The sequence below is a fragment of the Littorina saxatilis genome, linkage group LG17 (genome assembly GCF_037325665.1).
Source record: "Littorina saxatilis isolate snail1 linkage group LG17, US_GU_Lsax_2.0, whole genome shotgun sequence".
In the NCBI taxonomy this organism is placed as follows: domain Eukaryota; kingdom Metazoa; phylum Mollusca; class Gastropoda; order Littorinimorpha; family Littorinidae; genus Littorina; species Littorina saxatilis.
Window position 1 is genome coordinate 70,101,538 of NC_090261.1, and position 14,985 is coordinate 70,116,522.

Genomic DNA, 14,985 nt, shown 5'->3' on the forward strand with positions numbered 1-14,985 from the left:
GGGGGGTTTACATGTGTGTAACAGAAACCATACTCTGACGAAGATGTCCACTGTTTACGATGTTTTATCTCTAATATTACAGTGAGGTTTATTATTACAATTTATTCTTGTCATTTCTTTGTGCAACCGATCGCGAGTTCCAAGAAATGTCTACGATTAGATCACTCTTGACATAACTTCAAGTCACGCTTGTTAGTTTATGTCCGAAATTCAGAAAGACAGACAGACAGATAGAAACAGACAGAGAAAAAGAGAGAGTATATCTCCAGCATTTTTTTTCTTCTTAAATAAGCTCGCCAAACTGAGAAGTGGCAATCACGGTAACGTTGCACCTCATTTTTACTACTCCATCCAAAAGCACGGCCAAAATAACACAATTACACCTTCCCAGTCTGGTTTTATTCCCGGTGACTCCACTGTGTACCAGTTAACTTGCCTTTATAACGACTTTTGCAAGTCACTCGACGACAACACTACTGTCCAGGCAATCTTTTTCGACATTTCCAAAGCATTTGACAGAGTCTGGCACAAAGGTCTTCTGAGAAAGTTATTTGCACTAGGCATTCGAGGTGAGATGTTTAATTGGTTGCAAAACTATTTAACTGATCGAACACAAGCAGTGGTGCTTAAAGGAAGTATGTCTAGCTACTTACCTGTGCAAACAGGCGTTCCACAATGCTCTCTAGAACCTCTCCTTTTTCTGGTTTACATTTACGACATAGTTGATAACGTTGAATCCATTATTAAACTGTTTGCCGACGATACAAGTATGTATTTAAGCCTGGAAAATTCTCAGATGCGAACAGATATTTTTAACTCAGATCTTGATAAAATCGACCAGTGGGCTAGACAGTGGAAAATTAAATTTAATCAAAGTAAAACAAAACTTCTGAATATAAGCAGGAAAAGAAATCCAGATTACATCCCTTTAAACTTCGGTGGCACAATTTTACAGGAAACTGAAAGTCATAAACATCTTGGTATTATTATTCAGAATAACGGTAAGTGGGAGTTACATATTAAATCTGTTATAGCAAAATGCTGCACATAGTAGCTTGCTTACGATCTTATAAATATAGACTAGGCAGAAAAGCTTTAGAAATAATGTACAAATCCTTCATATTGCCACATTTTGATTATGCTGATGTTCTCTGGGATAACTGCCCTAAGGAGTTAGCCACCGAGCTCGAAAGTATTCACTTAGATGCAATTCGAACCATTGTTGGAGCAGTCCGCGGTACAAGCCATCAAAAATTGTACGATGAGTCAGGCTTTATTTCATTACTAGAGAGGCGTAAACGTCATAAATTGATATTATTTCACAAGATCGTTCACCGCAAGGTGCCAAACTACTTATTTGCGATATTGCCACCATTGATATCAACTAATAACCCATATCACCGGCGCAGACCTCTAGACAGGAAACTCACTTCTCCCATCTACTACACAACTCTGGAATTCTTTACCAGACTATATCAAACTTAGTGGCTCCCTAAGTGAATTTAAGCACTTTTTGTCAAAAAAACGATTTAAGTTCCCCGTGTTATTTTTATTCTGGAGATCGCATGTCACAAATAATTCACTGTAAGCTCAGGTTATATATAAGTGATCTTAATAACGATCTAGTGAGACGTCAGATGCATCTTGTGACTGCGGATTCCCGTCCGAATCCGTAAAACACTTCATACTCGATTGTCCAAATTACCGCGAAGCACGTCAAGAAACTATACATACCCTCCCTAATCACACAATTCACCTCCCCCACCTTTTAAACGGAGACAGACAGTATTCTTTAGGTTTGAACAGGAACATTTTTTTCCACCATACACTCGTTCATTGAACGTTCAGGCCGCTTTGGGCAAACCAGAATAAATGCTCTACAAGCCGGACAACAACTTTAACTTCTGCACATCTCCTACCCATCCCTCTTCTTTTATTCATCTTCTTTCCCCCCTCCTTCCTTCCTTTTACTGTCTTTCTTTATAATCATTAGGCAACGTTTATTACGTTATTAATAGATTTGGTTTATTTAGACAAATTGTTCAGCCGTTACCGCCTTATGTTGTACTGTCATGCAGGAACACCACTATAAGCTTCTGGCTTGTTGCTGTTTCTGTGAACTTTGTATGTCATGATTGTAACCTTTGTTAAAATAAACTTATGTTTAAACCAAAAAGAAGTCCGATTCAGTGCCGCGGTTTGGTCGCATTTTTCTGTGGAAAATGGGTCTAGAGGGCTGAAGTGCAAGTTCATTTTTCTGAGAGTTATGAACTTGTACTTCGAGTCGATGCCAACTCCCGTTATCGATCGTACCGGACCATATATTTAAGCCTCCATTTGACGGTACACACACATTATGTCCAAGTTGGTTGCAGCAGTTAAAAGGTACCTCACACACCAATATAATGTTTCAATCGCCCCAAGAGTCGGTTATGTTTTTTCCGTGCTGACGGTTATACATGACACTGACTAGCAGACAAAACCAGTCGAAGTGAGGTACACAAATCTGAAATCAGTCTAGAGAATGTGTAAACGAAAATTACGTTGCTTTCAGGGAAGAATAAGTAGGTAAAAAAACAAAACAAAGACAGACTACATGAAGAATTTCCTGTCTGCAAAGAATACCCGAACATAGCGTTTAAAATGTGAATGAGTGAACGTGTAAAGATCGATTTAAAGGGATAATACCTGAGGGAAAATACGCTTCCAAAGTTATACCAGAAGATTCTGCGTTACAAATAATGCTACCGCGCAGGACTGCCTTCACTTTGCAAAAGCAGGTGTTTTAAAAGCTTAATTTTAAACTGTCATAGAATAGGTACTCTTTGTTATGGTTAGTTTAGGTTATTTCCACTGAGTAACTTCCCTTGTTTGTGTAAGTGATGATCGTTCCCGAAAATATTTGCGCGCTTTGGTTTAATTAATTACTATACTTGTGGTACGTTTTCCAGCCAATTGGATCGTGTGCGTCTAGATTAAGGTACAGTGGATTCCCCATATTTTTTATATTTGTTAAATTCGCATTTATATATGTATGTTATCATTTATTTGTTTATTTTTTTTCTGGGGGTTGAGTGGGGGTGGGCGGTTGGAGTGGGGAGTGGGTATTCAATCAATCAATCAATCAATATGAGGCTTATATCGCGCGTATTCCGTGGGTACAGTTCTAAGCGCAGGGATTTTTATTTTTTAATTTTTATTTTTTAATTTTTTTTAATACAATTTATATCGCGCACATATTCAAGGCGCAGGGATTTATTTATGCCGTGTGAGATGGAATTTTTTTACACAATACATCACGCATTCACATCGGCCAGCAGATCGCAGCCATTTCGGCGCATATCCTACTTTTCACGGCCTATTATTCCAAGTTACAGTGTAACTTACACGGGTATTTTGGTGGACATTTTTATCTATGCCTAAACAATTTTTGCCAGGAAAGACCCTTTTGTCAATCGTGGGATCTTTAACGTGCACACCCCAATGTATTTTACTGCAACAATTATTCAACTCAAAATCTCTCCTTTGCCACTATTCCACACGTAGTGAATATCCGTACATGAGTACCTAGACTGCTTTTTTTCTCTGTAGATCAGATCATTCTGCGAAAATGAATCCGCTAAAAATAAAAAAAATAAAGCTCTGGCGCTATCCCACACACATAGTGGACATCAATGAATTATCTCCCCTCGGGAAGCAATGCATCACGGGAAGACAGGAAGTGGCGTGACTGGGCCCATGAGTCGCAGCAACGACTCCTACGTCGCGTGTCGTGGGGCAAGTTGCTGGCGTAGATGTGGACCCTCCGCCACACCCTCGTCTGTTGCTGCAACCTCTGTCATCTCGCCTGAGGATGGTGGGGGTGTTTTTGGTGGGTTGTCGTACAAAGTCGGGGAGGTAATTTTTTTATTTGTTTTATCATTCATCTAAATTTAGTTTTTCCGATAACTTTATCATTTTTTTTATTTACGTGTTAAATTTTTTTATTTAAAAAAAAATTTGTTTGTTTGTTTGTTTCTTTCTTTGCGTACTTTTTATGTTACATTTACCTGCTTCATTTTATTTCAGTTGATTTGATCCCCTTTTGCTTTATATTATTTGGTTTTATCGAGTTGTGTGTCCGTGTTTGCTTCTGTGAAATTGATGATCCCTGTCACGTTTTATATGGTCAAATGAATGACCTAAAACGGTCAATTACTGCTAAGTGACTAACCACACCACGATCCACTCTCGCAGTCACACAAAAAAGTTAGAAACAACAAAAGTATAAGTTGTAGACGTCTGTTTATGTACACTAACTCTCCACCTCCCTCTTCTCGTGAAGCCAAAAGTCGTAAAACAAAATTAACTGACAAAAAGCCAGTTAAAGTTTATGAAATAATAAGAACACGCTGAAACGTGTAAAGTTAGAAAACACTTAGCTACTCTGTAATCTGCCTGTATAGGCGTTAACACTCGACGTTGTCACAACTCAAAGTTCTTCATAAAGGGTTAGAAAGATGACAAGGTGGGGGGGGGGGGGGGCGTCTACGCATGGGTGCACTCAACTCTCGGTGTAGCCAGGGTTCATTCGACGAAACGCAGTGGAGTAGTGGAGCATACAGGTGAAAGTTGGAGCAACACCAGTAACAACCGTAGAACAGCAACCGTAGAACAAAGGACAGCAACAGTGTAGCCCGTCTTCAACAGCAAACAGGTAGCAGCCAGGTAGCAAACGTCCAGCAAACGTACAGCAACACCTCCAGCAACAACCAGCAACAAGCTGAAACAAGAGCAATTGGTGCAGTGACCATGCCAACAATCCCCCTTTTACCACCTTTAAACATATCTAACTTCCCCCTTCAGCGAGCACGTGGTACCTGCAAGGATAGACTTTTAATAACAACTCAAGACATTTTCTCCGCCTCTCCATATCTGCAAAAACCATATACAGATTACAATTTAGCGTTATAATGAGCAAGTTATACGCTATCATGGAGAAACAAAACACAGAGTTTACATGTCACAAACATTGACCGGTCACCAACGTAAAATAACGTCTAAATACCTCAATAGCTCGTGGAACGCAGCTCTCCCAAGCAAATAGCTTGAATATTTGGCTCCCGCTCGTCAGCGAAAGTATGTAGCCAAATCCCTCACGTCCTAAGCCTTCTGCGTTCGGCACTGACGCCAGAAGCCCGTTGGTCGACCTAAACCAGTCTTGCAAGGCGTTGGAATCCTCCAAATCTTAGTCACGGAGCAAAACCCCAGACCTGTCGTCTGCCCAGCTTGTAGAAAAGAAAGAAAGACCATGTGATCTCCCTGACCAATCGGCAGTCGCTTCCCCAAACCAAGCGGTCTTCCTGACCAATCACTGGTCGCCTACCAAACACACCTATAGCATGCTTGGAACACGTGAGCGAAATCATCCGATACCCGCACGGTTTCCACGTGAATTTCGTGAAGGTCTGCCACAACCTTTCCGCAATGCGGCTGCCAGCACAGGCGCATTACGTTGCAATTTGAGAAAGGCGGCCAACAAATAGTTTCTTTCTCAAACGTGTCACTGAAATCGTGACAATCCCCACGAACTAAAACATTTTTGATTGCATAGAAAACGTCTTGCGAAATCTGATTGCTTCTGCAACTGATGACCTGGGCAAAACAGAGTAATTCTCGTTCAACATGTTTGTGTCACTCGGAGCTTTGGGGTTGAACCAGCCAAAAACAAAAACGAAAACAAAAACTCAATTACTACAAACAAAATCCGTTCATGTGCAAGACTTTATCGAATTGCCAGACAAATGTCATTCCTCCTTTAAATTTCCAGACAACTACCACCCCTCGTCTCAAGTCCCATCAGCAATAACAGACGATGTTCGGAAATAACTGTCGGGTAATCATGGGCTGTGGAAGACTTGCATTTCCTTTGAAACACGCAGGCGAATAATCACGTGATACTGGAGTCGAATAATCGACTGACATCCCATTCAAAAATAGCTCCGATCTGTGTGTTCTGCATGCACTGTGCGCTCAGTACAACGCTCTTTTTCCTCCTTGCCCACCTCTACACAATGAACATCTCCCACACGGACGACTGCCCGTATGGAACAGGCACGCAGACCCCAGAGCATGTCCTCCAGGCATGCCCAACTCCTGAGGACCTGAGAAGGGAATTCTGTCCAGAGATGATGGACCTGAAGGAGAAACTGTGGGGCCCAGCGGAGTCCCTGCGGCGAACTGCAGACTTCATCACGTCAACAACCTTGACAGTCTAGCATGGCAACGGGAACGCAGAAGAAGAAGAAGAAGTTCGAAAGTATACACACCAGAGCTGAATATTTAATGCCGATGCGATCGCGTGCCTCAGTGAACAGATCGTCCACAACAAGTGTAAACACGCAGCTCGCCAGTGTTTGGCCTACAATGTCACGTGGGTTATTTGCTTCAGAGTTTTCAAGGATAAGGAACTCTTCCAAAACCCATTAAAACCCGAAAGAGTTATTTTCGGAATGTGTCTATTAAAACACAGAAACAAACCTATGCAGAAACTAAGTCGGATATTTTGTTTTATTTAAAAAACTTTTTTTTTTTTAATGTTTTAACAAAGATGGGGAATCGAAACGAGGGTCGTGGTGTGCGTGTGTGCGTGTGTGTGTATGTGTAGAGCGATTCAAAGAAAACTACTGGACCCATCTTCATTAAACTTAACATGAGAGTTCCTGCGTAAGATATCTCCAGAAGTTCATATTGTTTATTGCAGTCCCTATAAATGCGATTCTGGACTTCAACAAAATCAAAGACTTGCAGTCAGAATAAAAATAAGTACAATTTTCATTATGGAAATAATAATTGATTTTCATGTTTCTGTCGTGACACCTCGTACTTGAGTATGGCACTGAATATTGTAAATCCATTATCATGAATAACTAATACTCCTTTTGAGACTAAATCGTCAGAAAACGGGGTTCCAAATTGCACCATAGAGAGAAAGGATATACTTGGGACAAGTACTGACTGAATTGATATTCTTTATTGGAAAATGTGGTATTTTTCGGTTTACCAGCTCAGAGTCTTGTTGACGACGCGGTAATAATATCTACACTCGTTTAGTTTAATGCAAGCATTCAGACTTTTTAGTACGTTCAAAGTGTAAGACAATTGATAAGCTTTGTACAATTGAGGAAAATATGGTAAGACTGAGGTGAAAGGAATGCTCAACGTGGAGAGCCGCGCTGAAATCATCTGTGTTTACCATCTGTCCTTCTTCTGTAAACTCTAATATTGGTTTTGTGTTCGTTCGTTGTTGTTGTTGTTGTTGTTGTTGTTGTTGTTGTGGTGGTTTTTGTGGTTGTGAGTGATGTTGTTGTTGTAGTGGTTGTGAGTGTTGTTGTTGTTCTTGTTCTTGTTCTTGTTCTTGTTGTATCTCTTTCATAGTTGTCTTCTGGCCCTGAGCTCTACGTTCAAAGTGCTCGTGACACCTGGACAGACTGGATTGTTTGGCAAGGCCGTTCTGAGTGAATGACTGTAGTCACGTTACTCAAGTTGCTTAAAGGCACAGTCAGCCTCCCGTAAACCACCACAGACACTGTCAGGCTTTTACACACAGTACAAACACCCTTTCATTTAAACACTCACCGCTTGAGAACATCCTAGGTGCCCTCCGTAAAGAGTGAGCAATTTTTAAAGAAAGACGTTTTGCGTGACACGTTTCCGGGCTTTTCTTTTTTCAAACTTTCAAAACTTCGAATTGTACTGATCTTGTCTTGATGAAAAAAGAATTCTTTTATGATTTAAGAATGTTTGTGTAACAAGCTGTCAATTTATTATTTAGATTTTAAAAGTTCGAGTAGTCCACGAAAATAAATTCTTTGAAAATGTCTCACTCTCGACAGAAAGCAGCCAGGATGTTCCCAATCGGTGAGCGTTCAAATTGAAGTATGCCTGCACTGTATGTAGAGGCTCGGGGAGCTCAGTGATGGTTTAGGGGAGGCTTACTGTGCCCTTAACTGACGTTTTTTGCCGGAGTGAAAAGGCCCACTGCATGTAGAATTAAAAAAAAGAATGACAGTGCGTGCTACATGTCTTTAAATTGGAATGACATAATCCGACTTTAATTAAGATTGACCATTGTCACCCCCAACAAAACTGTTATCCTGTATCCCCTTCCACACGCATCAGACAACTAATTATAAGCCGTATACTTAGGACTGATTAAGAAAAAGAGAACATAAAACCTATCGGCGCCGTGTCTACGAATGCAAGGTTAGCACGCCAGAATGACACACATCTCGTTTCGTCTCGTAGCGTGGGAGTAGGCGAGCGTGACTGTGGTTAGAAAAACAGTAAGCGGCCACTGCATGGCTTGGACCTCTTCCCGTCCTGAGTACCCCAACCGACGGGCGCAGTGGCGTGGTGGTAAGACGTCGGCCTCCAAATCGGTGAGTTCGAATCCCGGTCGCTGCCGCCTGGTGGGTTAAGAGTGGAGATTTTTCCGATCTCCCAGGTCAACTTATGTGCAGACCTGCTAGTGACTTAACCCCCTTCGTGTGTACACGCAAGCACAAGACCAAGTGCGCACGGAAAATATCCTGTAATCCATGTCAGTTCGGTGGGTTATAGAACCACGAAAATACCCAGCATGCCTCCCCCGAAATCGGCGTATGCTGCCTGATAGGCGGGGTAAAAACGGTCATACACGTAAAAACATGAGAGAACGCGGGAGTCTACGCCCATGAACGAAGAAGAAGAAGATGAAGAAGAAGTACCCGGCAACCCTCCCCTCTATATCTATCCCTCTGTCTCTCTCCATATGTCTCTCTCTGTTTCTGTCTCTCTGTCTGTCTCCCTCTGTCACTTTCATATGTAATTAACCCTACCCCCTGTCTATAAGGAAGGCATTGGTTTTTTTCCTCTGGTGGACGTTATACACAGGTTTAACTGTAATATTCTTCTCGTGCTCTCCATGTCAGTTTGAACCGGTATTCTTTGAGACATTAGTGTAGCTATCACTGAAAACACAAGAGCACAAGAATACAATCATGACAACGAGTATTCCATATGAACGTGTGTTCTCCACCGCCGGGGACCGTTTGACACATCAAAGAGCATCACTGAACAAGCAGAGCATGTATACAGCCTCACTCCCCCCAAAACAAAACCCAACAAGTCGCGTGAAGCGATATAAAAACATTTAGTCAAGATCAACACCACAAACCAATCATCGCCGAGACTACATTCAGATAATCTCGGCTAACCATACCAAACACCGAGACGGGTCACGCTCGCCGCCGCGAAGCACGAGTCCGTAGTACCTATTTTCTTTCATTCTGAGCACATTTTTAGAGTTAACATGACATATCTATATACTTTTGAATTTAAGAGAAGATGAGGAATACAATGCAATCAATTTTAAATCTGTTTGCGAAAAATCGATTTTAATGACAACATCATATGAGCAAACTCATTATTTAATTTTTAAGCCTCCAAACTGAAATGCAATACCAAAGTCCGGGTTTCATCGAAGATTACTTGACGAAAATGTCAACCAATTTGCTTAAAAAATGAAGGCGTCACAGTGCCGCCTCAACTTTCACAAAAACACGGATATGACGTCATCAAAGACATTCATCAAAAAAAGGAACAAACCCATCTGGGGATATTATACCCAGGAACTCTCATGTGAAATTTCATGAAGATCGGTCCGGTAGTTTTCTCTGAATCGCTCTACACATACATACATACATACATACATACATACATACATACATACATACATACATACATACATACATACATACATACATACAGACATACATACATACATACATACATACATACATACATACACGCATACACACATACACGCATACACACATACACACATACACCAGACCCTCATCTCGATTCCCGGTCAACGTTAAAACATTTTGTCAAAACTTGACTAAATGTAAAAACAAAACAATACAAAACACACACAATAAATAAAAAAACACAAAAAAACCAACATGAAGTAAGCAGTTTGTGTTGTTTTCCAAATACGCAGGGCACGTAATAATTATAAGCGTTCGCTTGAGTTCGTGTCCCTATTGTTTATCGTTGTATTATTGTTATATCATGTTTGATTTAAACCAAGTAAGCAGTCATGTGATATCTGATACTTTATTGCATTGATGGAAAACTACCTGATCACAACTCTGATGCTAAAGTTGTGTTATACCGGTAGAAAAACACCACAGGAGCTTGTATCAAACCGCCGGTCGATCACTATTATTTTACTCCTCCATCCTTACTGTATCCTTACTACTACTATGTAGTGAATACATGCAGTCAGAATGAAGGAGTAAATAATGATCGACCGGCGGTTTAATACAAGCCAACTAACAATACAAGCTACAATATTACTAACAATACAATACAAGCCCCTGTGTAAAATACCAACTAAATAAATAAAACCAGTGTGGGAATTTGTACCCGTGCACACCTCGACTGTTAAACCGCCTCAGATTTGTTACATGGAGTGAGAGCATCTTTGCATTTGAATTAACACACGCCAAAATCAAGAGCCTGCATGGCGGCTTCCTAAACCGACTGACTCTTTGGGATTAATGCCAACAGTTATAGAAACTATTTAGGGCACGATTGGGTAATACGCTAAATACAACCTCATATGCAGAGTGGGAATATTTTTGCCGAGTTCAATTCACAAGTTAACATCGGTGTAATTTACAACATTAATTCATCGCACGAAAAAAACACTACCCAGTCTGCACATAAACCAATCAGAGTGTAGGGTTTCGGTGTGTGTCAAAATGACAGGACGTTCTTATTACGTCCAAAAGCCCGCACAGATCCGCTGTGGTATTGCGAATGGTCGCCTGCTCTGTCGCGACGTAAAAACGAAAGTCCCCATGGAAATAGGCCCTGAGCTATGTTTAGAAGCAGCGTGTGAGCTTATCAATATTCATGAGGTAAATGTGTTGGCGGAATCACCTCCCTTGACGTCGGCAGTAGAAATGGTGTCATCACCGCTGGCTCCGACAGCACGTATGTCCAGGGGTGTAGGAACCGGGGGAGGCAGGGGCAGGGGTCCCTCAGTCTTGCATGGTGCGCGTGGCCAGAGTACCCATCGTCCATACCTGCTTTTTGATGCGAAAGCTTCCAGAACGAGTTAATGTGGAGATTGTTCTGATCTGCCTGGTCAAGTTACGTAGACCGTCCATGATTAAGCTTATTTAGAATCTCAGAAACGAAAACACATACCAAAAATCCAATAAGGGCATTTTCTATACTAATCCTCCCCCAGCCGACACCAAACTGGCCATCCTCTCAAACGAGCTCATTCAGGCCTGGGACCTTGTGGCATCGGCTATACCTCGTGCATGTATTGCCTTATCCCCATTCGTGTGTACACACAAGCACCAAATACGCACGAAACATATCCTGCAATCCCTGGCAGAGTTTGGTAGGTTATAGAAGTACGAAAATACCCGGCACGCATCCACCCTAACACGGAGTATGGCTGCATTCTATGTGGATGAAAAGGCCATACACGTAAAAGCAAAAAGCAGACGACTGCACGAGGAGGCTGCAGCCCAGAACCACAAAAGAAGAGTTGAAAGTTAAATTGTCAAAGCGTTCAAATGCGATTTGCCAAGCTCCTTTTGTATTCTAATGCGATATTTTTTTAATGAAGACTGGATAAACAAGCTGGTATGAATCATTTTAGTACATTTCAATTAATTACAACTGCAGACACATTTAACGCGTGAGCCTACATTTCACGACAGCTGCATCATGTGAAACCACTGTAAAAATTTCCCAACAAAAATCAGCGTATTTGGAATACCCGTCTTGTCCAACAAATATACAGGCCAGTGGATCCTCAACCCAACAGCGGCGAATTGTGGTCGGACCTCCTCTTCGTATTTTCGTATGCGTCTGGTGTTCTGTACGCCAGTTTCTCGTGTTTCTTGACTCTTTTCAACACAGTTTTGTGTTCACCAACCAGTCTTAATAACATGCGTTTTTCGGGCGGCTTTGGTGCAATTTAGTAACCAGTGTTGGATTAGAAGCTAAATATAGGGATCAAGGATTTCAATTATGTCTGAGAGACTACTGCTGCTGATGATGATGATGGAAAGGAGGAGGAGATGGATGTAGACGATCACAAAGCCGACGATGACGATGCTCATGCTGCTGTTGTTGATGATGATGATGATGATCATGATGATGATCATGATGATGATGATGATGATGATGATGATAACAAATTAAACGCATTGTGGTAATGGAATGGGTGTTTGTGGGTGTGTCTGCGTGTGTGTCTGAGTGTGCGTGCAAGTGTGTGTGTGTGTGTGTGTGCGTGCGTGCGTGCGTGCGTGCGTGCATGTGCGTGTGCGTGCGTGCGTGCATGTGCGTGTGCACGCGTGTGTATGTGTTTGCTTATCAAGCTATTTTTACCGGACCAAGTGTTTTCATTTTTTCCTAAATGTCATGAAGTTTTCCTTCATTTGTTTGCTTTACAAGACCTGTTTTTTTTGTATTCCTCCCCCGCACTTTTCCTTTTCGCTGGACCTCCCGTCCTCGTTCTCCTCCTTTTCTTGTTTTGTTTTTTGGTGTTACCACACAGCATGTTGCCGTCCAGTTAGTGTCGCAACACTGGCAGTAAAGGCGAGTGAAGAAAGAGAGAGAGGGCAGGGAAAAAAAGAAATTGAAAAAAATCACACATGGTGTAATTACTTTTTCCTGGGCCAATCAATGAGTAACGTTTGGATCCCTGCCTGATGTCTGTTTGTGGCTCTATCATGCCCCCCTCCCCTTCCCCCCCCCCCCCCCGACCCCGACAAACACAAACTCTTGTCTCTCATTTTAATCTCGTTCCTCTCACCCCCCCCCCCCCCCCACTTCCTTCCGCCAGAGACAGAATTTCTCTTTCCTTCTCTCACTCTCAAGTAGTCTCTTTTTTTCTCTTTCTCCATCTCGCTGTCCCTCTCTCTATCTATCTCTTTCCCTCTCCCTCTCTCTCGTTTTATCTCTTTCCCTCTCTCTCTCTCTCTCTCTCTCTCTCTCTCTCTCTTTCTCTCTCTCTGTCTCTCTCTGTCTCTCTTTCTCTCTCTCTCAACTCCCCCTTCTATACTATACCCATTCACCCACCCAACATCCCCCCATCCCTCGCCCTCAGACTAAAATAGCACACCAATGCACACTGATGACCACGGGTCGATTGATGACACCAGGGGTGTTAGGGGGGGGGGGGAGGCGGGGAGAAGCGACTGGGGGTAACAATTGCCAGACCTTCTTCATTTCCTGGCCTGGAAGCCTCCTGATCCGAGGGTCGAACCTCTGTTGCCTTGGCTCCCTGCGTCACTGATCGTGATCGCGGGTGCCAGATAGCCATGTCCGGACATGGATCCCGAGGATGTCTTCACTGTCTTTTTTTCCACTCTGTCTCTCTCACTTTCTCTCTCTATCTCTACTTACCTCTCTCTCTCTCTCTCTCTCTCTCTCTCTCTTTCTCTCTAACTCTACTCACCTCTCTCTCTCTGTCTCTGTCTGTCTCTGTTTCTCTCTCTGTCTCTCTCTCTGTCTCTGTCTCTGTCTGTCTCTCTGTCTCTGTCTCTGTCTCTGTCTCTCTGTCTCTCTGTCTCTCTCTCTCTCTCTCTCTCTCTCTCTCTCTCTCTCTCCATAATCTCTATATAATCCCAAAATGTCATAAAAAAAGGACACACAACCATCGAATATCGGAGCTTTAAAAAATGTCACGAGTCTAAGTTTTTCATAGACTTATCTTCAGCTCCGTTCCATGATGTGTTTAATTGTACAGAGGCTGAGGAGGCGCTTAATTGTTTCTCACGTATACTCTACCCGATTGTTGATAAGCATGCCCCTCTGAGGCAACACCGAGTAAAATCCCCTACATTACCACCATGGCTTACTCCTGAGATTGTAAAAGCTATGGCACTACGTGATTTTTTTTTAAGGAAAATCAAAGGAAATCAGAATTTAAAGCACAACGCAATAGAGTTACCGAGTTAGTACGCCAGGCAAAAAGTAATAATTTTCATAAATTGGTTGAAGACAAAACAGATGTTGCCACGCTTTGGCAAGCCATAAATGAAGTGTTAGGTCAATCCCAGAGAAGAAATAGCAGATTAAATAGCGCCATTTCCACTGACAAATTCAATGAGCACTTTCTGTGTTTGGCTGATCGATTGAAACAATCTAAAAATTTAAATGAAGAAGTCGAGGGTGGGGACTCCCTGTTGTTTAGATTAAAAGAATTTTGTATTCATAAATTGAAATCACAAGATTCATTCTCTATCCCAACTATTGCCGTACATGAAGTTGGAAAATTTATAGAAAACCTTCAGAATAATAAATCCATGGGGCCTGACAAAATCCCCCCGTCGTTGCTTAAATTAGCCCTACCGTACAGTACATAGTGGAATCCCTAACGTATGTGTATAATCTTTGCATTGAACAAAATATTTTTTCCTGATGCATTTAAAACGGCAAAGGTCGTTCCACTTCCCAAAAATAAAGATGTGTCTGACCCTAATAACTTCAGGCCAATTTCATTGCTTCCTATTTTATCAAAGCCTTTAGAGAAGCACATCCAGAAGAATCTTCTGAACTACATGGAAAGGTGCAAATTATTTCACAACTTTCAATCTGGGTTTCGTCCGAAACATTCCTGTAGTACAGCTCTTTCATCACTATGTGATAACTGGCTATCGGCAATTAATCGTTCGGACATATCAGGGGCTGTATTTCTTGATTTTAAGAAAGCTTTTGATCTTGTAGATCACACATTACTCGCACTGTACGTGAACAATCCCGCAACGTGTTCATTCTTTAAATCATATCTTCTCAACAGAACACAGTATGTTTCTATAAACGGTAAAACATCTCCCAAAGGATGTTTAAAGAGTGGAGTCCCCCAGGGGTCAGTTTTAGGGCCTATTTTGTTTTGTGTATTCATTAATGACCTCCCCCTTCATATAT